Source organism: Lutra lutra, chromosome 9, assembly GCF_902655055.1.
Source record: "Lutra lutra chromosome 9, mLutLut1.2, whole genome shotgun sequence".
Lineage (NCBI taxonomy): Eukaryota > Metazoa > Chordata > Mammalia > Carnivora > Mustelidae > Lutra > Lutra lutra.
In genome coordinates, this window is record NC_062286.1 from 40,398,746 (window position 1) to 40,426,172 (window position 27,427).

Below are 27,427 nucleotides of genomic sequence, written 5' to 3' on the forward strand. Positions count from 1 at the left end.
AACACAACGGTTCAAAATCTGTGGGACACAACAAAGGCAGTCCTGAGAGGAAAATATATAGCGGTACAAGCCTTTCTTAAGAAACAAGAAAGGTCTCAGGTACACAACCTAACCTTACACCTGAAGGAGCTGGAGAAAGAACAAGAAAGAAACCCTAAACCCAGCAGGAGAAGAGAAATCATAAAGATCAGAGGAGAAATCAATGAAATAGAAACAAAAAAAAAAAAAAAAACAAAATAGAACAAATCAACGAAACTAGGAGCTGGTTCTTTGAAAGAATTAATAAGATTGATAAACCCCTGGCCAGACTTCTCAAAAAGAAAAGAGAAAGGACCCAAATAAATAAAATCTTGAATGAAAGAGGAGAGATCACAACTAACACCAAAGAAATACAATTATAAGAACATACTATGAGCAACTCTACGCCAACAAATTTGACAATCTGGAAGAAATGGATGCATTCCTAGAGACATATAAACTACCACAGCTGAACCAGGAAGAAATAGAAAACCTGAACAGACCCACAACCAGTAAGGAGATTGAAACAGTCATCAAAAATCTCCAAACAAACAAAAGCCCAGGGCCAGACGGCTTCCCGAGGGAATTCTACCAAACATTTAAAGAAGAACTAATTCCTATTCTCCTGAAACTGTTCCAAAAAATAGAAATGGAAGGAAAACTTCCAAACTCATTTTATCACCTTGATCCCAAAACCAGATAAGGATCCCATCAAAAAAGAGAACTACAGACCAATATCCTTGATGAACACAGATGCAAAAATTCTCACCAAAATACTAGCCAATAGGATTCAACAGTACATTATAAGGATTATTCACCACGACCAAGTGGGATTTATTCCAGGGCTGCAAGGTTGGTTCAACATCCGCAAATCAATCAATGTGATACAACACATTAATAAAAGAAAGAACAAGAACCATATGACACTCTCCATAGATGCTGAAAAAGCATTTGACAAAGTACAGCATCCCTTCCTGATCAAAACTCTTCAAAGTGTAGAGATAGAGGGCACATACCTCAATATTATCAAAGCCATCTATGAAAAACCCACCGCAAATATCATTCTCAATGGAGAAAAACTGAAAGCTTTTCCGCTAAGGTCAGGAACACGGCAGGAACACTATGCTATTCAACATAGTACTAGAAGTCCTAGCCTCAGCAATCAGACAACAAAAGGAAATTAAAGGCATCCAAATCAGCAAAGAAGAAGTCAAACTATCACTCTTCGCAGATGATATGATACTATATGTGGAAAACCCAAAAGACTCCACTCCAAAACTGCTAGAACTTGTACAGGAATTTAATCAAGTGTCAGGATATAAAATCAATGCACAGAAATCACTTGCATTTCTCTACACCAACAACAAGACAGAAGAAAGAGAAATTAAGGAGTCAATCCCATTTACAATTGCACCCAAAACTATAAGATACCTAGGAATAAACCTAATCAAAGAGGCTAAGAATCTATACACAGAAAACTATAAAGTACTCATGAAAGAAATTGAGGAAGACACAAAGAAATGGAAAAATGTTCCATGCTCCTGGATTGGAAGAATAAATATTGTGAAACTGTCTATGCTACCTAAAGCAATCTACACATTTAATGCAATTCCTATCAAAGTACTATCCATTTTTTTCAAAGAAATGGAACAAATAATCCTAAAATTTATATGGATCCAGAAAAGACCTTGAATAGCCAAAGGAACATTGAAAAAGAAAGCCAAAGTTGGTGGCATCACAATTCCGGACTTCAAGCTCTATTACAAAGCTGTCATCACCAAGACAGCATGGTACTGGCACAAAAACAGACACATAGGGGCGCCTGGGTGGCTCAGTGGGTTAAGCCGCTGCCTTCGGCTCAGGTCATGATCTCAGGGTCCTGGGATCGAGTCCCGCATCGGGTTCTCTGCTCGGCAGAGATCCTGCTCCCCCCCCCCCTGCCTGCCTCTCCATCTACTTGTGATCTCTCTCTGTCAAATAAATAAATAAAATCTTTAAAAAAACAAAAACAAAAACAAAAACAGACACATAGATCAATGGAACAGAATAGAGAGCCCAGAAATAGACCCTCAACTCTATGGTCAACTCATCTTTGACAAAGCAGGAAAGAATGTCCCATGGAAAAAAGACAGCCTCTTCAATAAATGGTGTTGGGAAAATTGGACAGCCACATGCAGAAAAATGAAATTGGACCATTTCCTTACACCACACACGAAAATAGACTCAAAATGGATGAAGGACCTCAATGTGAGAAAGGAATCCATCAAAATCCTTGAGGAGAACACAGGCAGCAACCTCTTCGACCTCAGCCGCAGCAACATCTTCCTAGGAACATCGCCAAAGGCAAGGGAAGCAAGGGCAAAAATGAACTATTGGGATTTTATCAAGATCAAAAGCTTTTGCACAGCAAAGGAAACAGTTAACAAAACCAAAAGACAACTGACAGAATGGGAGAAGAGATTTGCAAATGACATATCAGATAAAGGGCTAGTGTCCAAAATCTATAAAGAACTTAGCAAACTCAACACCCAAAGAACAAATAATCCAATCAAGAAATGGGCAGAAGACATGAACAGACATTTCTGCAAAGAAGACATCCAGATGGCCAAAAGACACATGAAAAAGTGCTCCATATCACTCGGCATCAGGGAAATACAAAGCAAAACCACAATGAGATATCACCTCCCACCAGTCAGAATGGCTAAAATTAACAAGTCAGGAAATGACAGATGCTGGCGAGGATACGGAGAAAGGGGAACCCTCCTACACTGTTGGTGGGAATGCAAGCTGGTGCAACCACTCTGGAAAACAGCATGGAGGTTCCTCAAAATGTTGAAAATAGAAATACCCTATGACCCAGCAATTGCACTGCTGGGTATTTACCCTAAGGATACAAACGTAGTCATCTGAAGGGGCACGTGCACCCGAATGTTTATAGCAGCAATGTCTACAATAGCCAAACTATGGAAAGAACCTAGATGTCCATCAACAGATGAATGGATAAAGAAGATGTGGTATATATACACAATGGAATACTATGCAGCCATCAAAAGAAATGAAATCTTGCCATTTGCGACGACGTGGATGGAACTAGAGGGTATCATGCTTAGCGAAATAAGTCAATCGGAGAAAGACAACTATCATATGATCTCCCTGATATGAGGGAGAGGAGATGCAACAGGGTGGGTAAGGGGGTAGGAGAAGAGTAAATGAAACAAGATGGGATTAGGAGAAAGACAAACCATAATTGACTCTTAATCTCACAAAACAAACTGAGGGTTGATGGGGGGAGGGGGGGTTGGAGGGGTCGGGTTATGGACATTGGGGAGGGTATGTGCTAAGGTGAGTGCTGTGAAGTGTGTAAACCTGGCGATTCACAGACCTGTACCCCTGGGGATAAAAATATATTATATGTTTATAAAAAATAAAATAAAAAAAAGATATAGAATATTTCCCTCACCTCAGAAAGTTCTTTTTATGCTCCTTCTCATCATAGAATTTTTTCTCCCATCAAAGGATAGTTTTGCCCAGAAAAGGCCTTTAAATTAGCTTCACTGAGGTAAAATTTATATACAATACAACTGCAATTTAAAGTATCCAATTGGTTGAATTTGACACATGTATATAGTTGTGTAAACACTACCACAATCGCGATATAACATATGTTCATCACCTCAAAAGTTCCTTCATGCTTCTTCAGAGCCAATCATCATTCCCCTACCTTTGGCCCCTGGAAAGCCCAGATCTGCTTTCTATCACTATAGTTTTTTTTTTCTCTAGAATGTCATATAAATATTATCATACAATATGTAGGCTTTTGCATTTTAGTTTCTTTCACTTAGCATCATGCTTTCAGATGTGTGTGTTTCAACGGTTCATTCTTTTTCTTATTGCTGAGTAACATTCCATTGTATTGATATGCCACAATTTGCTTATCTGCTCACCTACTGATGGACATTTGGGTTGTTTCTGGTTTCTAGAACCAAAATCCCAGATGCAACATAGGTGTGGCATGGAGTAAGATTTGGAGATTCAAAGGAAACATTTATCTCTGTATTAGTCCTTATCTTGTTTGGGGTCCTTATCTTGTTTGGGGTGGGGTGGGGGAGATATCTAGACCAGAAATCAGTAAATGTATTCAGTATTGCAGATATTTTAGGCTTTGCCATCATAGCTCTAGATGACACGTAGGCTAAAAAAAAAAAAAAAAAAAAAAAGTGACTATGTTCCAATAAAACTTCCCTTATGGATGCTGAAATTTGAATTATAGAATTTTCATGTGTCACAAAATATTATTCTTCTTTTGATTTTTTTCAACTACTTAAAAGCATAAAAATTATTCTTACCTGCAGGATGTACAAAGGCAGACTGTAGATTGGATTTGACACACAGGCCATAATTCGCTAACTTTTGATCTAGATGAATTCAAAATGCTTTAGAACATTATGTTTAACTATGTCTTAAAAATGTTATGGTAACCACCAAAAGAATAGGCATAGAATGTATCATTTCCAACCCACAATAAGAGAAGCAAGGGAAGAAAGAAAAACTGATCAGCTAAAGAAAAGATAGAAAAAAAAAAGGAAGAAAGGGTGATAGAGAACATACAAACAACATGACAAGGAAAACTCTGGTTGTATAAGTAAACAGAGTGCCCCTGAATAGGCTAAATTAGCCAATTACAAGACCTAAATGTTCAGTTTAGGCTAAAAAAAAGAAAAAAAGTTATATCCTATTTCCAAAAGGTATATCTGAAAGAAAATTATGCAGAAACTTTGAAAATAAAAGTAGAAAGAAACAAAACAGATGAACATGGTGGGAAAGAGAGAGAGAGAGAGAGAAGTAAACCACAAAACAGACTCTTAACTCTAGAGAACAAACTGAAGATTGAGAGGGTGAGATGAGGGGGAGGATGGGTGAAATGGGCGATGGGGATTAAGGAGGACACTTGTGATGAGTGTTACATGTAAGCGATGAATTTCTCAATTCCCTCCTGAAATCAATATTATACTGTATGTTAACTAACTGAAATTTAAATAAAAACTTGAAGAAAAAAATAAATAAAGGCAGAAGGAAATAGATACTACCCAGATAGGTATCATATGTTACATAGTAACTATAAAACCAGAAACAATACAACATCACACCCATTAGGATAGTTACTATAAATAAAACACAAAAAATAGAAAACAAGGGGCGCCTGGGTGGCTCAGTGGGTTAAGCCGCTGCCTTCAGCTCAGGTCATGATCTCGGAGTCCTGGGATCGAGCCCCGCATCGGGCTCTCTGCTCTTTCGGGGAGCCTGCTTCCTCCTCTCTCTCTGCCTGCCTCTCTGCCTGCTTGTGATCTCTCTGTCAAAAAAAAAAAAAAAAAAAAAAAAAAAAAATCTTAAAAAAAAAATAGAAAACAAGAAGTGTTGGAAAGCATGTGAAGAAATCGGACCCCTTGTGCCCTGTTTGTGGGGATGTAAATGGTGCAGAATGGTTTCCTAAAAAATTAAAAATAGGATTACCACATGATCTAGCAATTCCACTTCTAAGTACATTACCCAAAGAATTGAAAACGGACTCAAAGAGATGTTTGCACACCCATGTTCACAGCTGTGGTATTCACGGTAGCTAATGGGAAAGAGCCTCATGTGTCCTTCAGCAGACAATTAGATAAACAACAAAAGGTAGTTTGTACATACAGCAGAATATGACTCAGCCTTGAAAGGGAAAGAAATTCTGTCACGTGCAACATCATAGATGAAACTTGAGGACATTATGTAAGCGAAATAAACCAGTCACAAAGGGTTGAATACTGTATGATTCCACTTACAGGAGGATCCTAGAATAATCAGATTCGTGGAGACAGAAAGTAGAATCACAGCTGTCTGAAACTGGGAGGAGAGAAGAATGGGGAGTTGTTACTTAATGGGTACAGAGTTTCAGTTCTGCAAGATGAAAAGAATTCTGTGGGTGGATGGTGGTAACCGTTGCACAACAGATGTGATGTACTTAATCCCACTGCCCTGTGCACTTAAAAATGGTGAAAGTGGCAAATTTTATGTTATGTGTTTTTTTGCTACAATTAAAAAAAATAAAATAGGGACACCTGGGTGGCTCAGTTGGTTAAGCATCTGCCTTAGGCTCAGGTCATAATCCCGGGATCCTGGGATCAAGCCCGGTACCAGGCTCCCTGCTCAGTGGGGAGTCTGGTTCTCCCTCTCCCTTTGCCCTTCCCCCTGCTCGTGCTCTCTCTCTCTCTCGCTCTCTCAAATAAACAAATAAAATAAAAAAAAAAATAAGATAAAAATCATCCCAGCAAACACAGATTAGTTTCTATTGATAAAAGCTACAGTCCACTAAAACGATGATCATATGCTTCAATGTATATCACCCTAGAGTTCTGAAATGTATCTAATGTATGTAAATAAAACATTGTACCAAAAGAGAGTACTCATTTTTTCCAGACAACCGTGGCCCTTTTAAAAACTGGCCACGTATTTGACCACAAAGAGAACCCCAACAAATTCCAGAAAGCACACAAATCTTATTATTTGGTCACTATGCAATAAAATTAGAAATTGCAAAACACAAGAAGTAGCCAGATTAAAATCTTTTTGGAAATTTTAAAGCCTCTTTTAAAGTAACTCTTGGGATGAGAAGGAAATTATAAACCAGAAATAAGCCAAAATGAGACTGTGTTTTCAGGGACCTATGGGACCTGATCCAAGAGGACTCAGGGGAAATTTATTAGAAACAAGAATTCAGAATGAATTAAGGAAGCATTAAAGTCAAGAAGCTGGAATGAAAGATCAGCAAAAATAAACCTGAAGAAATTAGATGCATGGAATATAAAAATTAGAATTTAAAGAGGTGGAATAATCACATTGAAAATAAAGTTGATTAATAAAATCTTGATCTTCAAAAAGATCATATTGCTATAGACAAATCTAACTAGATCTCATAAATAAGATACATGAATAAAAATTTAAAGAATAACATTTAATTGTTATTAAATGTTAATAATTTAACATTTAAAATGAAAAAAGGAAACACAACTATTGAGATTTTAAAGCATTCTAAAATTTTTTTAAAAAGAAATGAATATTAATAAAAATTTTTAAAGTCTAGGTAGAAATGCTGAGTTTTCTAGGAAGATACAAATTACCAAAATTGGTCTAAGAGGAGACAGAAAACTTGAACAGGCCAAAAAACACAGAAGAAATTAGAACTGTTGTGAGAGTTCTTTCCCTTTAACAAAAGGCTGAAACCAGGCTCAGATGGTTTCATTGGCGAATTACATCTGATTTTCAAGAACCTGACTATCTCTTTGGTACATAAATTCTCAGAGTGTACGAAACATAAGTCTGCAAGTCTAGATGCCAAGTTGGAAAGATGGCATATGGGTCTAACGGGGGCTCTGGGAGGTCTACTTGAGTTAGGAGCACAGTTTTAGGGGCAAAAACACTTGTGCCAGGGAAAGGGGGGCATCTGGGTTAGGCAGGGGAAGCTGTCAGACCAGGATGCAGATCTGACCAAGTCTTTGCCCACCCAAATGAGAAGCCCCAGAGCAGAGACTTCCCACTAGAGGAGTCCCATATTGATCAGAAATAGCTATAGGCATGCACCTTCCTCAGTCTTGCTTACTCAGTACTTGGAAATACCCGTGAAAAGTGTGACCTTGGCTCACCACAGCACATTAAAAAAAAAGAAAGAAACCAACAAAGAAAGGAGGTAAACTATGAATTAATTGCACTAAAAACTTAAAGGCCCAACATTCTGAATAAACTACCAGCAAATTGAATCCAGTGGTGTTTTCCAAGGATTATACACAGAGACTGTAAAGATTTTTAAGTTTTAAGCAGAGAATCTATTAACTTGCTACATTAATAGATTGAAAGGCAGAAAAGATTATTCCTATCACAATAAATGCCTTGATAAATGGATTTGATAAAATGTGTGCTTATTTCTAAATAAGAACATAACATTCTTGGCAAACTAGGGGTAAAAGGGAACTTTCTTGCCTTGATAAAGCCTAGCTACCAAAACCCATTAGGAAATATCTTATTCAATGGGGAAAAATCAGACATTCTAGAAACATCAGCAATGAGACAAATTTGTCCACCATCACTGTTACTACTAACCAGTCTACTGGTGATCCTAAACAAGTCAATTAGGAAGGAAAAAAAAAAGGGAATTAAAAAATTACCATTTACTGTTTTAAAATTAATTATGATGATGAACAACAATGAATATGCTAAAAAATATCAAATTTTACCCTTTAAATGGGTAAGCTGTATAATATGTGAATTATATCTCTAAATGCTGTTAAAGTATCATCATTACCTTGTCCATTACAAGACTTACTACTTAAAAGATACTGTCTACTTAGAAAATCAAAGAGAATACGCTTAAAAACTCATCAAAATGAGAAGATTTCAAAAAGTAGCCAAATACAAAAACAACCTACAAAAATCATGTTCTAATAAACAAACAATAGTCAATTTCACAACACTAAAAAAAAGGGGGTAGGGTAGAATCCTATTTACTCCATGCAGAAAGATTAAACAGCCAAGGCTAGACCTAATGAGAAACTTAAATTTTGAAGACTTAAATTTTAAAGACAGGACTTGACTGATGAACAAAAGTTGAGGTATAAAGCACGGCAGCCAAACTGTTTGTGTACCCCAACTTCCCTCTGGGAATGGCTGGAGTGGAAATTCCCTTTAAAAGAGCCTGTGGACATCGCAGGGACCATGAAGAATGTGACTAATGAAGTATGTAAAATTCCGAGCACCAAGTCTGGCAAATGGTGAGCCCTCAACAAATGTTAATTATTTTTCCAGATTCCATGTACAGTCAGAACTCAGGGGCACAGCAATGGAAAATTGAACTTGATCCTGTAATGTTGGTGGGTTGATTGGGATGGTAGAAATGCTCTGAAAGGAGTATGACCCTTCATTGAACTAAATTGTGCCACTTAGAGATGAAGGCATCCAACTAGACATATGAGCTCATGGAGAAACAAGTCATCAGAGTTCAGAGATAGAATCAGTGCATGTGTTTGAGGGTGGATTCCTAAAACCAGAGGTTCCTGGGCATTTATTTGTCTATTCAGAGTAACACTGACCCAGCTGTACAGCCCCACTCAGAACTGTAAGAAAACAGGTGGATCATGAAGGGTTTTCATTCATTCATCTTTTATTCATTCATTCAAAAAATAATCATTGGGTTCCAAACTGTTCTTCGTACCTACAAGGAGCTAGAAGGAAAAGGAAACTGTATAAAGTAAGACTCTTTTTCCAGTCTCGTAGAGTGAGAACAGGATACAAGGAGATCCATAAAGCTGAATGAAGGACCAGGCAAGAGATTTAAAAGCAAGGCCAGGAGTAGGTAACTAGAGGGACAAGCATGTGGGAACATGACCCAGAAAGAGGCCCAAGATTGGGAACAGATTTCAACAGCTGTCCTCACTTCTCAGACGGGCAAACATTTAAAGATTGACAACACCAGCTGTTGCTGGGGTGTGCAGAACCAACCCTCCCTGGGATGGTGTAAATTTGGGCCAGCTTTTCTGGAGGGCAGCCTCACAAAACACACCAACATTTAAAACATATGTACATATGACTCAACAATTTCAAACCAGGCATTTACCCCATGGGAATAATTGGACAAATGAAAGCAGATGTCATGGGGCACCTGGGTGGCTCAGTGGGTTAAGCCTCTGCCTTCGGCTCAGGTCATGATCTCAGGGTCCTGGGATCAAGCCCCATATCGGGCTCTCTGCTCAGCAGGGAGCCTGCCTCGCCTTTTCTCTCTGCCTGCCTCTCTGCCTACTTGTGATCTCTCTCTTCCTGTCAAATAAATAAATAAAGTCTTAAAAAAAAATGAAAGAAAGCAGACGTCGGTATCTGTACAGAATATTTATTGTACCATTGCTTGAAGAGGAAAAAAATTGTAATCCTTGCATCAGTCACAAGCTCATCCTTGAACCAGTCATGACGGTCACAGGGATCGGGTCCCTTCATCAGCCAAATCTCACTCCCGCATCTCTCCTCTGTGGCCAGGGGTTGGAGGAGAACCAGGCTGGACAGTTGAGGATTAGACTAAGGGAGGAAGTTCCCCAAAGGGGGCGGGGGAAGAAGAACACCCATTACCAGGAAACTAGGGATAAGAAAACCTGCTGAATAAGCAAAATCTATAGCTACTTCCATTCACTAGAGAAAGAACAGCTGGTACAGAGGGAGGCATGTTTTGGGCAGAGGGAATAGACCCTTCTTCAGAGTCTCAAAGAGCCTTTATAGTCTGTGATGAAACTCCTTGACCTGAGAGGATGAGGAGGGGCGCTGGGAAGGTCAGCCCTTAAAAAGGACACCCAGACTGGTGAATCCAGCCGTATGAATAATGGAATAACTTGAAAGGTGTGGCTGAAGCTGTGGGGTGGCTGTGAGAGAAACATAAACACAACAACCGAGAATGCTTTGAGGGGGTTAGGAGAGCTTCTGACCCTGGATGGGTCACACCACATCCACACACGTCAGCATGTGGCTAGAATTGCGGGCTCCACCTGCTGCCTAGGGACATGGGACAAACATTTCACCACTCAAAAACTCAGTTTCTTCATCTCTGAAATTGAGAGGGGAAGCCAGTCTTATGGGCTGGCTGGGAGAATTTCATAAGATATTTGTGATATATTCCCAAACCGAGTAGGAGTTGAATCCAGCTAGGTGAGGGGCATGGCAAAAGTACCCCCCAAGTTTAGACAGAAGGGGAAAAGATGCAAATGGAAGTCTTCATTATGGTGGCCCCAGAAAGTCTGAAAACGAGAGCTTTGTTCTAGGGCAAAAGGAGCCGTGGAATTTAACCCGGGGGCCGTAACGACAGTTGTAATTGTACTTGACCTGAAACTATGTTGAAAAACCAGAACTTGCCCCTCTGCAAGTTCTTAACTGTACAAACACAACTGCTGTTTACTTTCAGGTTTTTAGGCATCAAGCACACTTTTACCGGCACCCTTCAGAACAGGAGCTAATTAAACACCCCAAGGCAAGGATAGGGTCCCCCCCTCCTACTGCTGCCCCCCCCCCCCGGCTCCGTCCTGTACTCCACTTTGCCTTGTGCCAAGAGCACCACAGGCTTTGCGCACCCTTCCTCAAGACCAAGGATGGACAACGCTTATAATGGCTGCCTTGAGTCTCCTCGCCTCTAACTCAAGCCCAGGGAGCCTTATGCCAACAGGGCAGCAAGCCTGTGTTGGTCCAACCAGGAAGGAAGGACAGAGGGACACCACTGGGAAGGTGTGTGTGTTCAGAGAGCACGAGACAGCCCCAGCCCTCCTGACCCTCACGTGGTGCACTCTGTGTAGCAAGAGTATTGAACCAGAACAAAGGCTGCTCTGTTGGTTGGTATTGGGCAAGCACCTGGCCTCTCCAGGCCCCTTTCCTCGCTCTTAAAAGGGAGGTCAGAATGCCTCAGATGGCCGTGGGCAGTGAGAGAAACCTCGCAATGACCGAACATTCCAAGGAGCCAGGCCCTGTGTAGGTGCATGTTGCTATTACCCTTCTGCATCCCACGGGGCTTTGCAGAGGGTGAGAGCAATGCTCTGTGACCTGGGGTAGGGAGCGGATGGTCCACCTGGCTCAGGACACCAGGCACAAAAGCGAAGCCAAGAAGCAGCCATCATTTCTTAGAGCTCCTCTTCGCATTTTCCAGCTGGGCTCCTAAGTGAGGCTCTGGCCACGGACACCAGGGCTTCCCTGCCTGTGCCCAGATGGAGAATTGCCACGTCGGCCAGGAAACCTCAGAGGTGTCCGTGGAAGAGGAGGGAAGCCCCTCAGAAGCAGGTGCCCATGGGAGAGTAGAAGGGAGTTGAACAAAGAAACAAAGAACCAAAAGGATGTGAGAGGAAGGACCCACTGCCCCCAGCTGCTCATGATAAACAGCTGTATTTTGCACTGCCAGCCCTGGAGAGGGACTTCCTCAGGTCTAAGCCACCATGTAACATAGGTGCCACTGGGCTTGCCTTCACTGATGCCCTGTGGCCAGAGGGACGACCTGAGTGACAAGGAGGTGGGGTTCATTGGAGTGTGCACAGACGCTGGCCAAAGCGGAGGTCGTCGGCTCAGGTTACGGGGCTGGAGAGATGACACCAGATCAGGGCAGGGCAGAACCAGCGGCAGGAAGGCTGTGTCAGAAGCATAGGCTAGCCAACAAAGGGTGGCAAAGACTCCTTCAGGGACATAAGGGGTCAGGCCCAGTGGACAGGGAGGCTCCAAGGCCAGCGGCCAGGTTTGAGGTGTGCTTAGGATGGGGGGGTGGGTGCCGGCTGCTCACTTCCAGCCCCTGAGGATGAAGCCTCCTTCTTTTCCCCATTCTTTCCATTCCTTTCTTTGATCTGGCAGCTTTTTACTAGATTATTTCCCAAACAGCAGGATTTCTTGGAAACTTCACTACTTGAACATGGACAGTGAGTCTGAAAACTACCCTGACCATTCTCACTCCTCAATATGACTAGGGTGTCACAAAGCATTTCTGCTGAGAAGATGGAGAAGGTACATGCCCAGACTCTCACTGATCTCGTGCCGGTTAATTCTACCAGAGGGGCCAGTGAAACTTCGGGAGGACGCGTGCCCGCTGCAATAGAGGAAGCTCCCTTCTATCAGCAACACAGCGGACACCTCTCCAGCGGACTGTCTGCACTGAAGAGTTGCGTATTTTATTCAGCTCTCTTGAGTTGGGCCCCAAACCTCAGGGCCAGATGATCTGATGCTTCTCTCACACCCTTACTCAGGCCTCACAAAGCCTCGAGTCTTTTCCTGAGCATTACATCCCACAAGGGGTAAAAGGAGGCAGAGGGAACAAGATGGGGGCTTGTGCCTAGCCGCTCAGGATGGATCCTTCCTGCTCCTCAGTGCCTGGCACGCTCAGCCTATGAGTTCCCAAAGAACCCGTGCCCGGGCAGGTTGGAATCTGAATGCAATCTTTCTAGACAACAGATGCCCAGCTGGTCTCCCTTATCCTATGGACCACCCTCCCACCCGCACTGGCCAGAACTATTTAAAACACCAGGCTGAGTCATCTCTGCACTTGAAAAGCATCTCTGATCTCATCCATTACATCCCCAGCCCCAAACACCATTTGTTCCAATAAACTGCTCAGAATGGCTCTACTTCCCCTACTACCACCCACCCCCAGTTCCTGATGATGACGCCTCTCCCGAAATCATTACCATTCTCCTAGATCTGGACCAAACATGGTTACTCTGTGCACCTTTGCCTCCCCAGGCAGTCGGCTGTTCTGTTCTCCGAAGCCCGCTGCCCCAGCTTAGTAATAGTCCTCACCGCCCACACGGGGCTATATCCCCCCAGCTGTGGACTCAGCCATCCCTGCTACCCACTAAGGCAGCCCAAAGGCAGGGGCCAAGCTTAGCATCAAAGTAGATGCTCATTACATATCCACCGTTGAAGGTAAGACAGAGGTGAGAAACTCTAACTGGAGAGGAATGATAATAGTGCATTGATTACCTACTACAGGACAGTGTTCAATGCTCTGTTAATATCACAGCAACCCTCTGAGACAAATATTATTACAACCTTCACTTTACAGTTAAGGAAATGAAAGCACAGAATGGTTACATAACTAACGCAAAATCTACTAAATAAGAAAGCCAGGATTTTAAACTAATCTCTGGGGGCACCTGGGTGGCTCAGGGGGTTAAGCTCAGGTTTCTGCCTTCGGTTCAGGTCATGGTCTCAGGGTCCTGGGATCAAGTCAGGAAGCCTGCTTCCCCCTTTCCCTCTGCCTGCGTCTCTGCCTACCTGTGATCTCTCTCTCTGTCAAATAAATAAAATTCTTAAAAAAAATTATTTCCGAAATGTTTAAAAAAAATAAAGTCAATCTCTGCTCTTAGCCACAATATATATGCTTTTCACACTAAGTAGGAATGAGAACAAGAACTACATTTTGGAAGCTTTGAGGCTTCAGCATCAAATAATCCAGGGCATGAACTTTGGCTCTGACCTTGACCTTACTGAACCAAGCTGATTATCAATTTCCCCAAATGTAAAATGGGCGTAAGAATGGTATGTTGCCTTATTATCAGTAGTTTGGTTGATTTTAAAATTATATTAAAATTATATAATGGGGCGCCTGGGTGGCTCAGTGGGTTAAGCCGCTGCCTTCGGCTCAGGTCATGATCTCAGGGTCCTGGGATCGAGTCCCGCATCGGGCTCTCTGCTCAGCAGGGAGCCTGCTTCCCCCTCTCTCTCTCTCTTTGCCTGCCTCTCTGTCTACTTGTGATCTCTCTCTGTCAAATAAATAAATAAAATCTTAAAAAAAAATAAAATAAAATTATATAATGTACTACCACCCACCCCCAATCCCAGTTATATACATACTATAAAGTATATAACGTGCTATAACGTACAGCAGGAATACTGACGTGCTGTGGCTTCGTGAGATTTTTAGAACTGATGCCGCCAACCCTAATCTTAACCCTTGAGAAATAACATTCACAGAGGATTACCTGGAGAATAGGCAGGGTATCTCCTCTCTTAGATTTGACTGAGCCAGACTAAGGAAGGCTATGCTCCTGTACTCCTTTTTCTGAATACTGACTTTTCCTCCAAGTATCCCACTTGCCTTCGGGATCACTGCCCTCGGGTGCTAGGCCCTCGGCCATGTATTTGAGATGCTTGGGTTTATTATGACCACGTGGCAGTGGATGCCTTCAACCTGACTCAGCTTCCCTTATGTGAGGATCGTAGGGACCCTGGTCTAACACAGATTGTCTTCATCATAAGCGCTGTGCTACCACAAGGAGACATATTTTGATCTTAACTGCTGGTAGTAGAATTCTTCTTAAGTAGGCTATAGTCCTTGTTTGGGAAAATACTGCCATAGCTGGAGGCATGGGGGTAGAAGCCCAAGAACTGGGTGCTTTTATAGGCCAAGCAACTCAGGGCAAGGCACAGATTGAGACAAAGACAGGAATTTGACCTCTGAGCAGGAGGAGTAAGAAGAGGGGTCTGTGAGGTGGCGAGTGAGGTGAAGGCCAAGGGCAGAGGGATTGGCTGCTTGCTGGGGCGGCCATAACAGAGCACTGTAGACCAGGGACTTACATAACATAAATGTACGTTCCTTCAGTTCTGGTGGCTAGAAATCCAAAGTCAAGGTGCAGACTGGGTTGGTTTCTTCTATAGGCTCTCTGGTTGGCCTTCTCCCTGTGTCTCCCCACAGTCTCCTTTCTGTGCATGTCTATGACCTAATCTCCTCTTCTCATAAAGACAACAGTTGTATTGGATTAGGGCCACCCTAATTACCTTACTTGAAGACCTTATTTCCAGGGGCGCCTGGGTGGCTCAGTGGGTTAAGCCTCTGCCTTCGGCTCGGGTCATGATCTCAGGGTCCTGGGATTGAGCCCCGCGTCGGACTCTCTGCTCAGCGGGGAGCCTGCTTCCCCCTCTCTCTCTCTGCCTGCTGCTCTGCCTGCTTGTGATCTCTCTGTGTCAAATAAATAAAATCTTAAAAAAAAAAAAAGACCTTATTTCCAAATACAGTCCCATTCTGAGGTACTGGGGCATTAGGACTTCAACACATAAGTTTTGTGGGGAGCACAGTTCAGCCCATCAGAGGAGCCAAAGGACATTTGAAGACTGCTCTCCATCCAACCCTGTTTTCTTGTAAAAACCTTCACTATCTACTTTGTGTGAGCAGAATCTTTTGTAGATGTCAAAGGAAAGGTAAGCCTCACATCTGGAAGCCAGATGGTGTGGAACACATTCCCCTTGTGGGATCAAGAACCCTGAGAAAGTGAGCTTCCAGGGAAATGGAAAGAAACTTGGGTCATGCCTGGGACATCCCCTGGGTCTGGAGATCTCAGCTGGCATCTGGTTTGCATCACTGATCATGTTTCCCTCTTGGCTTTGATCGTTGACAAACTCAGAAGCAGATTGGAGGTCCCTTATAACACTCACGCAGTTACTTTCCCATGCTGTATCCCACTACTTGGTCCTCATTTTCTCTTGCCCCTTGATTGTGGACCCTTCTTGTCTTTGGCATCCGTTCTTTTGAAGCATTTCACCCTACTCCATGGAGTCTCTCCAGACCTGCCAATCATAGCGCCCAGACCCATCTTTTACCCCCATTACAGTGATGGGGGCAGCTGGCTCAAGCTGGCTGATATGCCCCATCTGCATGACTACAGTCCTGGCTATGTGACTCAAGATGGGCCAGAGAATTGCCTCAGACTGACATGGCGGGGACAGTCCTCTTAGTTAACTACCAAGTTGAAAATGTGTGAAATCTGAGGCTTCCAGAGTTCCTCTTTCCCATCATATGGACACAACCTCATTTAGCATAAGGTCACGCAGAAGCAAGCAGAGCTGAAAAGGGAGAAGAGACAGAGCCTTTAGAGTATATTTGAGCCTCAAGATCTAGCTATACCTATAGCTGGATTCACCCCTAGATCTACCTAAAATTGGAGTTAAATTCCCTTTTCCCACCAGGCACTGGGATGCACATTGAAGGTAGGTATCAGATTAGCTCTGTTTCCCACTTCAAGTCTAGAAGGGAGCCCTCAATTTGAACACAAGGCCAAAGGTCAGGGAAACAAAAAGAAACTTGGGGCCATGTATGGGACCTCCCCTAGTCATGGTCATGGCCTTTGACCCATGGCATGAGTACCTCGGAGTCAGAAACCTAAAGGGCAAGTCCATTTCAAGGATTATGACCAGGAATAGACTTCTGGAGTTAGTTACTAGTTAACAGAATTTGTAACTCAAACAGAACAGCTTCTCACTAGGGTTGTGGGGATATTATATATCCAGAAAATCTCAAGCTTGGTGAACAGTGGTATGTGACTGCTCAAACCCCAGGGCAGCCAGAGGCCCAGCAATTATTCTGAAAGGAAGTGGCCATTAAAGTCGCCCCTTAATGGGGAGTCTTCCCTGCACTTACTCAGAAGTGGCCATTGAAATCCCAAAACAAGGGGTATCTTTGCAATTAGTAGGATAGGGGCAATTGTCTTGTCTGACCCAGAAAACTGCCTAGGGCTATCCTTGTTCTTACCCTGAAGAACATGGAATGTACTAGAGCCACTTTGCACAATTCTTCCTTCTTGTCATTGTTGAATAGGAGACTTATGGCAGTATTTCTGCTGTCCCTTTGTCATTGGGTCTTGGATATGCCGGGGGTGATGGTGATGGTGGTTAAACTTATCTTTTGACACTAGGGTGCCAAATCCATGAAAGGCTGCTTTGGAACCTCATGAAAGGGGAAAATGCATCATCAAAAATCCTGAACTTTGAACTGAGTGTTCAGCAACTATACATGATTTTTGTTTTTAGTTTTCGTTTATAGAGTCATTGTATTATGCTACTCAAAAGTCTTCACAAAATTGTATTTATGGGAAGAAGGATGATTTTGTTTGTCCTTCCCAGAGGTCCTTCCCAGGAGGATCCTCTTTTCTGGACCCATGTGGTCTCAGAAGGTCTAGGGGTCAAAACACTCCCACTGCTATTTCCATCTTCACAGAGGTGGAACCTAGCCCAGGTTGCCCAATCAGAAGATTCCATCTTTCTATCATCCATAGTGACTGGTTCAGTTATGGACCTGTGACAAGCAAGGCCAATCATGATTGATATTTGAGCATTAGCTAAGAGAGATCCTCTTTATTATTTTTTTTAAAAGATTTTATTTATTTATTTGACAGAGAGAGACCACAAGTAGACGGAGAGGCAGGCAGAGAGAGAGAGAGAGAGGGAAGCAGGCTCCCTGCTGAGCAGAGAGCCCGATGTGGGCCTCGATCCCAGGACCCTGAGATCATGACCTGAGCCAAAGGCAGCGGCTTAACCCACTGAGCCACCCAGGCGCCCGAGAGATCCTCTTTACCCAGCAATGCTGAAGAAGTAAAAGCACCTTCAAATTCAACACTGGACCCTCCTTTTTTTTTTTTTAAGATTTTATTTATTTATTTGACAGAGAGAGATCACAAGTAGGCAGAAAGGCAGGCAGAGAGAAGTGGGGCGGGGGGAAGCAGGCTCCCTACTGAACAGAGAGCCCGATGCAGGGCTCAATCCCAGGACCCTGAGATCATGACCTGAGCTGAAGGCAGAGGCTTTAACCCACTGAGCCACCCAGGCACCCCTGGACCCTCTTTTCTTAAAGGTTCTTCAGTCATTCTACCATCAGAGATTTCTCATCTCTGTGAAAGTTTGGAGCCTCAGACCATTAGTTTTCCTTTGATTGAGCATGAGTTGTTTAGATTCTATGTTTTAATTTCCAAATATATCTATTTTTTGTTGTTCCCAATTACTTCATTGTTTGGGAATGTGATCTCTATGAATCTATATGTGATCTGTATATCCAATTCCTTGAATTTTGTTTAGACTTGCATTTCATACCAGGATGTGACTGATTTGTGTAAAACATATCATGGATTCTTAAAAAGAATCTTTTCCTAAATTGATTAGTGCAGAATTCTGTGTAAGTGAGGCATTATTTGTGGTGATCAAGTCATCAGTAGTCTCACTGATTTTTATTTTTATTTTTTGTCTACTCCATCTGTAAATTACGGAAAGATGCCTTAAAATCTCCTTCCTATTATGATGGTGGATAGGTCAATTTCTCCCTGTCATTCTAATTCTTGCTCTCTATTTGTTCAAAACAACAGCTTCTTTTTTTTTTTTAAGATTTTATTTATTTATTTGACAGAGAGAGAAACAGCAAGAGAGGGAACACAAGCAGAGGTAGTGGGAGAGGGAGAAGCAGGCTTCCCGCTGAGCAGGGAGCCCAACGTAGGGCTCGATCCCAGGACCCTGGGATCATGACCTGAGCTGAAGGCAGACACTTAATGACTGAGCCACCCAGGTGCCCCTCAATACAATAGTTTCTTGAGAGCAGCTTTAAGTTCGCAGCTAAATTTTATTCTTTCAGATTTTCTGCATAGACAATCATCTTATCTGTGAACAAAGACAGTTTTAGTTCTTCCTTCTCAACCAGTATATCCTTTATTTCCTTTTCTTGTCTTATTGTACAATTAGGATTTCCAATACAATGCTGAAAAAGAATAGTGAAAAGGGATATATTTCCTTATTCCTGACTCTAGTGGGAAACCTTCTAGTTTCTCACCATTAAGTACTAGAGGTTCCTTGGAGTCTTTTTTTTTTTTTTTTAATCAAGTTGTGGATGTTTGTCTGTATTCCTAGTTTACTGAGAGTTTTTATCATGAGAGGATGCTGGATTTTGTCAAATGCTTTTTCTACATCTATTGATATTGTCATATAATTTTTCTTCTTTAGCTTGTTGATGTCATGGATTCCATTAACTGACTCTCAAATGTTGAACCAGCCTTTCATACCTGAGATAAATCCCACTTGGTTGTTATATAATTCTTTTTCTACATTGTTGAGTTCAATTTGCTAATATTTTGTTGAGGATTTTTACATCTGTGTTTATGAGAGATATTGGTCTGTGGCCTTCTTTTCCTATAATGTCTTTGTCTGGCTTTGGTATTGGGGTGATGCTGGCCTCATAGAATAAGTTAAGGACGTATTGCCTCTGCTTCTATAATCTAAAAGAGATTGTATAGAATTAATATTTCTTCCTTAAATGTCCAGGAGAATTCACTAGTGAACTCACCTGGGCCTAGTACTTTCTGTTAATTATTCTATTATTGATTTACCTTATTTACTGGATATAAGCCTATTCAGATTGTCTCTTTTTATAACACATTACACTACAACACCTGTGTGGGTGTTTACAGATTGTGTCTTTCAAGGAAAGACATTTTATCTAGGTTACCAAGTTTGTGGTCATTAAGATAGTCACAGTATTCCTTTATTATCTTTTTAATGTCTGAAGGATCTGTAGTGATGTCAACTTTTTCATTTCTAACGGTAGTAACTTGCATCTTCTCTCTTTTTATCCTTTGTTAGCCTTGTTAAAGGTTTATCAATTTTATTGATCTTTTCAAACATCCAGCTTTTGGTTTCATTGATCTTCTCTATTGACCTCTTGTTTTCAATTTTATTGATTTTTCTCTCTTTTCTTCTGCTTATTTGGATGTAATTTGCTTTTTTTTTTTTTCTAGTTTCCTAAGGTGGAAGCTTAGGTCATTGATTTTAGATCTTTTTTCTTTTCTAATATATGCCTTCAGTGCTATAAATTTCCCTCAGCTTTTGCTGCATCCCACAAATTTTGATAAATTGTGTTTTCATTTTCATTTAGTTCAAAATAATTTTACATTTCTCTTGCGATTTCTTTTTTGACCCATGTATTCTTTAGAAGTGTGTTGTTTAGTCTCTATGTCCTTGAGGGATTATCCAGTTGTCTTTCTCTTATTGATTTCTAGTTTAATTCTATTATGGTCTGAAAACGGACTTTATATTATTTCTATTCTTTTAAATTTCTTGTTTGTTTATTTGAGAGAGAGAGTGAGCAAGCGAGAGAGAACATGAGCTGGGGGAACGAGCAGAGGCAGAGGGAGAAGCAGACTCCCCACTGAGCAAGGAGCCCAATGTGGGGCTTGATTCTAGGACCTCAGGATCATGACTTGAGCCAAAGGCAGATGCTTACCAACTGAGCCACCCAGGTGCTCCTATTCTTTTAAATTTCTTAAGTTGTGTTTTATGGCCCAGAATGTGGTCTCTCCTAGTGAATGTTCGATATGAACTTTAAAAGAACGTGAATTGGATGAAGTAGCCTATAGATGTCAATTTATAACCAGTTGATTGGTGGTGTCACCAAATTCAACTATGTCCTTATTGATTTTTTGCCCACTGGTCCATTTCTGATAGATGGGTGTTGAAATCTCCAACTATGACAGTGGATTCATCTAGCTCTCCTTGCAGTTCTATCACTCATTGCCTCACATATTTTGACACTCTGTTGTTAGGTGTATGACCATTAAGGATTGTTATGTCTTCTTGCGGACTTGACTACTTTGTCAGTACGTAATGTCCATGTATCTCTGATAACTCTCCTTGCTCTGAAATGCACAGTGAAATTAATATAGCTACTCCTGCTTGCTTTTGGTTAGTGATAGCACTGTATATTTTTCTTTATCCATTCACTTGTAATTTATGTGTCTTTATAGTTAAAGTGCGTTTCTTGTAGATACATTTGTTGGGTCTTTTTTTAATATATATACTCTGATGTTCTCTAACTTTTAATTATTGCATTTGGACCACTGACACCCAAAGTGCTTATTATCATGGCCAGATCAATATTTACCATATTTGTTACTGATTTTTCTTTGTTGCCCTTGTTCTTTGTTCCTACTTTTGTCTTCCACTTTTTTCCTGCCTTTTGTGGTTTTAATTACACATTTTATATGATTCCATTTTTTCTTCTTTCTTAAAATGTTATACTTTTTATTTATTTTTTTTAGTGGTTGCTCTGGAGATTGCAATATACATTTACAACTAATCCAAGCCCACTTTCAAATAACACTATACTTCACACACAATATAAGTACCTTATAGGAATAAAATAATACTAATTCTTCCTTCCCATCCCTTGTATTATTGCTGTTATTCATTTCATACATATACACACATAACCAAATGAATGGTTGCTATTATTATTTTGAACAGTTATGTGTTGGATCAATTAAGAATAAAAATGATTTTACTTTCACTTATTCTTTTTTCAATATTCTTTTTTGTATATAATACTGAAATTCTAAAGATCCAAGTTCCTGAGTATATTATTTTTCTTCTCTCTAAAGAAAGTCTTTTAACATTTCTTGCAAGATAAATCTATTGGCAAAAAAACCCCTCAATTTTGCTTACCTGAGAAAGTCTATTTTTCCTTCATTTTTGAAGGATAATTTTGCAGGGTACAGAATTCTAGGTTGGTGGTTTTCTTGTCTCTCAACACTTTAAATGTTGTTGACTCTTGAACAACATGGATTTGAACCAGAAAAGCCAAGGAATGGATTTTCCCCTTCCCCAGATCCTCAAGAAGGAAGGTAACCTCACCAATACCTTAATTTCAGACTTCTAGCCTCCAGAGCTGTAAGACAATAAATTTTGCTGTTTTAAGTCATGGAAGTTGTGGGAATTTGTTGTAGCAGTCCCAGGGAACTAATATAAGAACATTTTCATTTATTGGCCATTTGGATACTCTCTTTCATGAAATGTCTATTCAAGGATTTGCCTGTTTTTCTATTGTGTTGTCTGCCATTTTATTTATTAATTTGTAGTGGTTCTTTTATATATTCCAGATATAAGTTGAACTGATTTGAGTTCTCTGGAAAGTAGAGACTGAGGTAGAGTCAGAGATGAGGTAGAGTCAGGCTTAATGTGGAGAAACACCTATGAAAGAAAAGGTAAAAGAAAGAAAAGGAAAGGAAGCAGGATTGCATAGGGACTACAGTGCAGACTTAAAGGTATATGACAGCCCAATAGGGAGATCTAGAGCAAAGGCTACCCATTAGAGGAGTCTCACCAAGAGTGGGGGTGGAAATATCTAGGCTCTTGTACCACTACCTTGTTTATCATTGGCTGGGGAACACTCCACAGGAAACATGCTTGGTCATTATTGCCTTTCTTAATCCTTGGTCAAGGACCACTGGCATGGTTCTTGGCTTGAAAGTTAGTGTGGACCTAAAGAAGCTAATAGTAGGAGGTTGTGAGTTAACCACACTCTTCACAGCTCAGCGGTGGGTAATTTCTTGAAGGAGGCTATAAATAGTGTATCTGTTGTGTGAGTCCTATATTGTAAATATCTTCTTCCAGTTTGTGTTTATCTTTCACAATATTAACAGTGCCTTTCATGAAAGGACGTTTTTGAGGTTAAGGTACTCCAGTTTATCATTTTCCCCTTTATGAATAATTATTTTTGTGTCCTGGTAAGACATATTTGCCTACCCCAAGTCCTATTCTAAAAGATTTTTAGGGCACCTGGTTGGCTCAGTTGGTTAAAAGTATGACCCTTAATTTCAGCTTAGGTGTTGATCTCAGGGTTGTGAGATCAAGCACAACATTGGGCTCTGCACTGGGTGTGGAACTTGCTTAAGATTCTCTTTCTCCCTCTCCCTTTGCCCCTCCCCCCAAAATAATAAATAAATGATTTAAAAAAATTGTTTCCATTTAGACCTACAGTCCAACTAGAATTAATTTGTGAATAATGTGAGGTAGGGATCAAGATTTATTTTGTCCCTTTGGCTATTCAATTGCCCTAGAAAAGAATATCTTTTCCTTTCCCCACTGTTTGCTGGTCTCACCTTTGTCATCAATTAGGTGAACATACATGCATTGTTTTACATTTCCTTAATGGCTAATGATGTTGACTATCTTTTCATGTGCTTATTGGCCATTGTACATATTCTTTGGAGAAATGTATATCAGATTATTTCCTCATTTAAAAAATTGGGTTACTGGGGCGCCTGGGTGGCTCAGTGGGTTAAAGCCTCTGCTTTCAGCTCAGGCCACATCGGGCTCTCTGCTCTGAGGAGAGCCTGCTTCCTCCTCTCTCTCCCTGCCTGCCTCTCTTGCCTACTTGTAACCTCTGTCAAATAAATAAATAAAATCTTTAAAAAAAATGGGTTACTTGTATTATATTGAATTATGGGAGTTCTTTATATATCATAGATAAAACCCTTTATCAAATATATTAGTTGCAAAAGTTTTCTCTCATTCTATCATTGTCTTTACTTTCTTGATTATGTTCTTTGAGGTACAAAAATTTGAAATTTTGATGAAGTATAATTTGTATAGTTTTTGTTTTGTCTCTTGTGTTTTTAATTGTCATATCTAATTCAAGGTCACAAAGATGTACACCTATGTTTTCTTCTAAGAGCCTTATACTTTTAGTTCTGATATTTAGGTCTTTGATCCATTTTGAGTTACCCTTTGTATATTATGGATATGGTTCAGCTTGATTCTTTTCCATGTGGATATCCAGTTGTCCCAACACAGTTACCTGAAAAGATTATTGTTTCTCCATTGAATTGCTTTGGTACCCTTGTTGAAAATCAATTGACACTAAATGTGAGAATTTATTTCTGGAGTCTTAATTCTATTCCATTGATCTTTATCTGTCCTTGTGCCCATTCCATACTGTTTTGACTATTGCTCTTTGTAGTAAGTTTTAAAATTGAGAAGTGTGAAACCTCCAAAATTGTTGTTCTTTTTCAAGATTATTTTGGTTATTCTGGGTACAGTAGATTTTGGTATGTTAACTTCGTATCCTCATCCTTGATAAATGCATTTAATTCTGATGGTTTGTCTTAAGATTCCTTTGGATTTTCTACATACATAAATATCTTATCTATAAATAAGAGCACTTCTATTTTTTCCTTTCTTCTTGGTGGATTTTAATAGATTCTAACTTCTCTTTAACACTTCCTAGATTCTCTTTTTACTCCTTTAAACATAATAAATATATTTGTTTTATATTATGCATCTAGTCATTCTGTATTTGTTGCTTCAGGTGTTCTAATTCTGCAGTTTGTTGTTTCTTCTGATTCTAACTGGTGGTGACTTTGTCTCTAAAATATGCTATGATTTATTTATTTTTGTCTCACATTTCTTGACACTTTACCTTTGGGGATCTGTTGACATGTAGTTAGTTTTTGTTCTTCTCTAGAGGATTTGCATTTCTTCTGTCAGGTGCCTACAGGATACCACCAAACTGGTACAAAATTTACACTGAATTTTTCACTTTGAGTTTGGAGTTACATAAGAAGTATAAATTCCAGTCCCTAAAATATGTGTAAGCAGGCTTATGATCAAGAATTAGCAAAGGAGGTATCCCTGGGTGGCACAGTTTGTTAAGCACCCAACTCTTGGTTTCAGCTCAGATAGTGATCTCAGTGTTGTGAGATCAAGCCCTGCATCAGATTCCCCGCTCAGCATGGAGTCTGCTTGAGATTCTCTCTCCCCCTCCCTCTGTCCCTTCTGCTCATGTTTTCTCTCTCTCTCTCTCTCATATAAATACATAAATACTATTTTAAAAAAGAATTAGCAAAGGAGATCTTTTTTTTTTTTTTTCAATTTCATTTAGCTCCAAGTCTAAGAACTTTAAGGGTCGGAGCTTTTTTTCTAATTCACCTAACGAGAGTGTTACTTTTCAGAGCTTGAAGAAGGGCTCTAATCCTACATCCCATCCCACGTAAGAGTTTGGCTCATGTTCCCAGTACACAAGACCTACCAAAACCCAGCTCTAGGGCCCCAGGGATTGGCAGATATCTTCAGGGTGAATTTTGACTTTAACATTTGCTTCTCTGTATTTGGGTTTTCTCATCTTGGGCCTCTGAAGATTTCTCTTACTTTCCACTTCTTTAACCCTACATTTAAAAAGATGTTTTAAAAAATATTACATCCAGCATTTCTGAGTACTCTGCCTTGGCAGGGCTCTCCCGGCCTCCCTGCTGGAAATAATCCTTTCTGGATGACTGCCTGCTGACAAATTCGGCTCCAAGCTGACCTGAAATATCCAAACCTATCAGGTGACCAGAGCTGAACAAACAGGCCTATTTCATAACAGATTTCTTCCTTTATGAGATAGTTGTGGTTGACCATAAAATTTGTTCCCTTCTGTTACAACTCATACAGGATTTGATAGTGATCAGCTGCTCTCAACTGTAGGCAATTTTGCACCTTCCTGCCCCAGGGGACATCTGGCAAGACATTTTTAGTTGTCATAATTGAGAAAGGGGTGCAAATGGTATGTGGTGGGTGGAGGACAGGGATGCCCCCAAACATCCTACTAGTGCAAAAGACAGCCCTCCACAACAAAGAATTGTCCAGCCCAAAATGTCAAAAGTGCCAAGGTGGAGAAACTCTGGACAATAATTACTATTTCTTTCTTTAAAAGGGGGGGGGGGGCTTATTTATTTATTTATATTAGAGGGAGAGAGAGCAGGGGGAGGGGTAGAGGGAGAGGGAGAGAGAGAATCTCAAGCAGACTCCCTACTGAGCATGGAGCCCACCAGGGGTCTCCATCTCACAACACTGAGATCATGATCTGAGCCGAAACCAAGAGTCAGCAGCTTAACTGACTGAGCCATCCAGGCGCCCCAGTAATTATTATTTCTTTTAAAAATCCTTCTATAGGAATCTTGGGTGTGTGTAGCAGGCGTGACTGCTATTTGTTTCTTCTAATGCTTTTCATTTAGGTACAATATTTGAACATGTTTACTTGTCACAAATTAATGTAAAAGAGTGAACATTGCTACCATCTACCCAATACCTTTTCCATATCAAGCCCAGTACTAAATGGGTTAATGAAGACAGTAACATCCCTTTCCTCATTTTTCTCCAGAACTCTAGTGCTTCAGATCAAAGGTGGACAGGAAGCTTTCTGACCAGTGATAAGTATGCTACAGATAAAATATGCAATACAAACCAGAAGCAATTTAGACAGAGAGTCTAGGCATGACAGTACATAACATCTCAAAGTCGGATTTCAGTCAGACTGGTATATCCCAGTGTGACTGATATGGCCACAGTAACCTTTCCTCTGACTTCCAGAGAAGCTGGACATGCAAACACAAGTCTGTCTTTTACCTTCCAGCACTGCAACTTGGGCTACAGATAAGAAGCTCTCCTAGGATCACTCTTGGGGCCTCCATTACCTGTCTCAGGCCTGTGAAGCCTTCCTTCCAGGGCTCCCCTTTCAGGGAAGAGGAAATAGAATAAAACAACTTGCAAATTTGCTCAGCAGCATCAAGCTCCCTTGACTAGTTCAAAAGAAAAAAAAAAAGATCATAAAAATCCTCATAAATATAGGACCATTCAATTTGTCCTCTTCTTGCACAGTACTCTTCAGGGATCAGGGCAGTAGATAGGAACGGGACAAGCAGCTGTAAAGCAGGAACAGAACAGAGGTTTTATCTGGCTTAGTAAGCACAGAGTGGAATGGCGAGAATGATTCTGACGCAGCATCCTAAGCCAATGGGAAAGAGTACAGTTACCAGCTAGTAGTAATTGCTAGCCATGTTTGCTACGTCTGCTCTCTTGTCTTGCTTTCAGTTGAGAAAGGCACGATTAATCAGGAAAAGTTATCAGCTGTCTCAATAATGTCATTTAGGTGGGTCGAGGAGAAGGGTCATCCTACGGCTGAGCAGCATGTACTGTAGGAAGGGTACACATCCAGCTGAGCACTGGCCCGCTTTGTCCATACTTCCCCGTTGTCCCGGAACCATTTGCTACTTTCTCATCTTTCCTGGTTCTCCCATCTGGTCAGCGTGGTAGATCAGCTCCTGATTCTCTCTCTAAGTGCCGTCTTTGGCTTTTCCAAACTCTTTGATGTGCATGCCTCAGTGCCTTGGACGTTGCCCTTTGGAAATCACTCTGCAGTAAGCTCCCAGGCCTGGGCTTGGGACCGAGAGCCCATAACACAGTCAGTGTTCCTAATCCTACCTTGGGGCAAATCAAATGCTGGTGCTTCGATAGTCTTTTATCAGCTGAAGCAGCT

General features: G+C 41.0%; 1 long non-coding RNA gene across 2 annotated transcripts in view; it reads right to left on the reverse strand.

The window, feature by feature from the left end:
- LOC125108485 (uncharacterized) overlaps positions 1–27,427 on the reverse strand; it is a 69,503-nt gene that overhangs the window by 15,602 nt on the left and 26,474 nt on the right. Inside the window, exon 3 of one of the 2 annotated variants that reach the window (XR_007129926.1) lies at positions 4,365–4,433. The exons of the other annotated variant lie outside the window; for it this stretch is intronic. This is a non-coding gene — a long non-coding RNA (uncharacterized LOC125108485). The remainder of the gene's footprint in view (positions 1–4,364; positions 4,434–27,427) is intronic. 2 annotated transcript variants of the gene reach the window in all.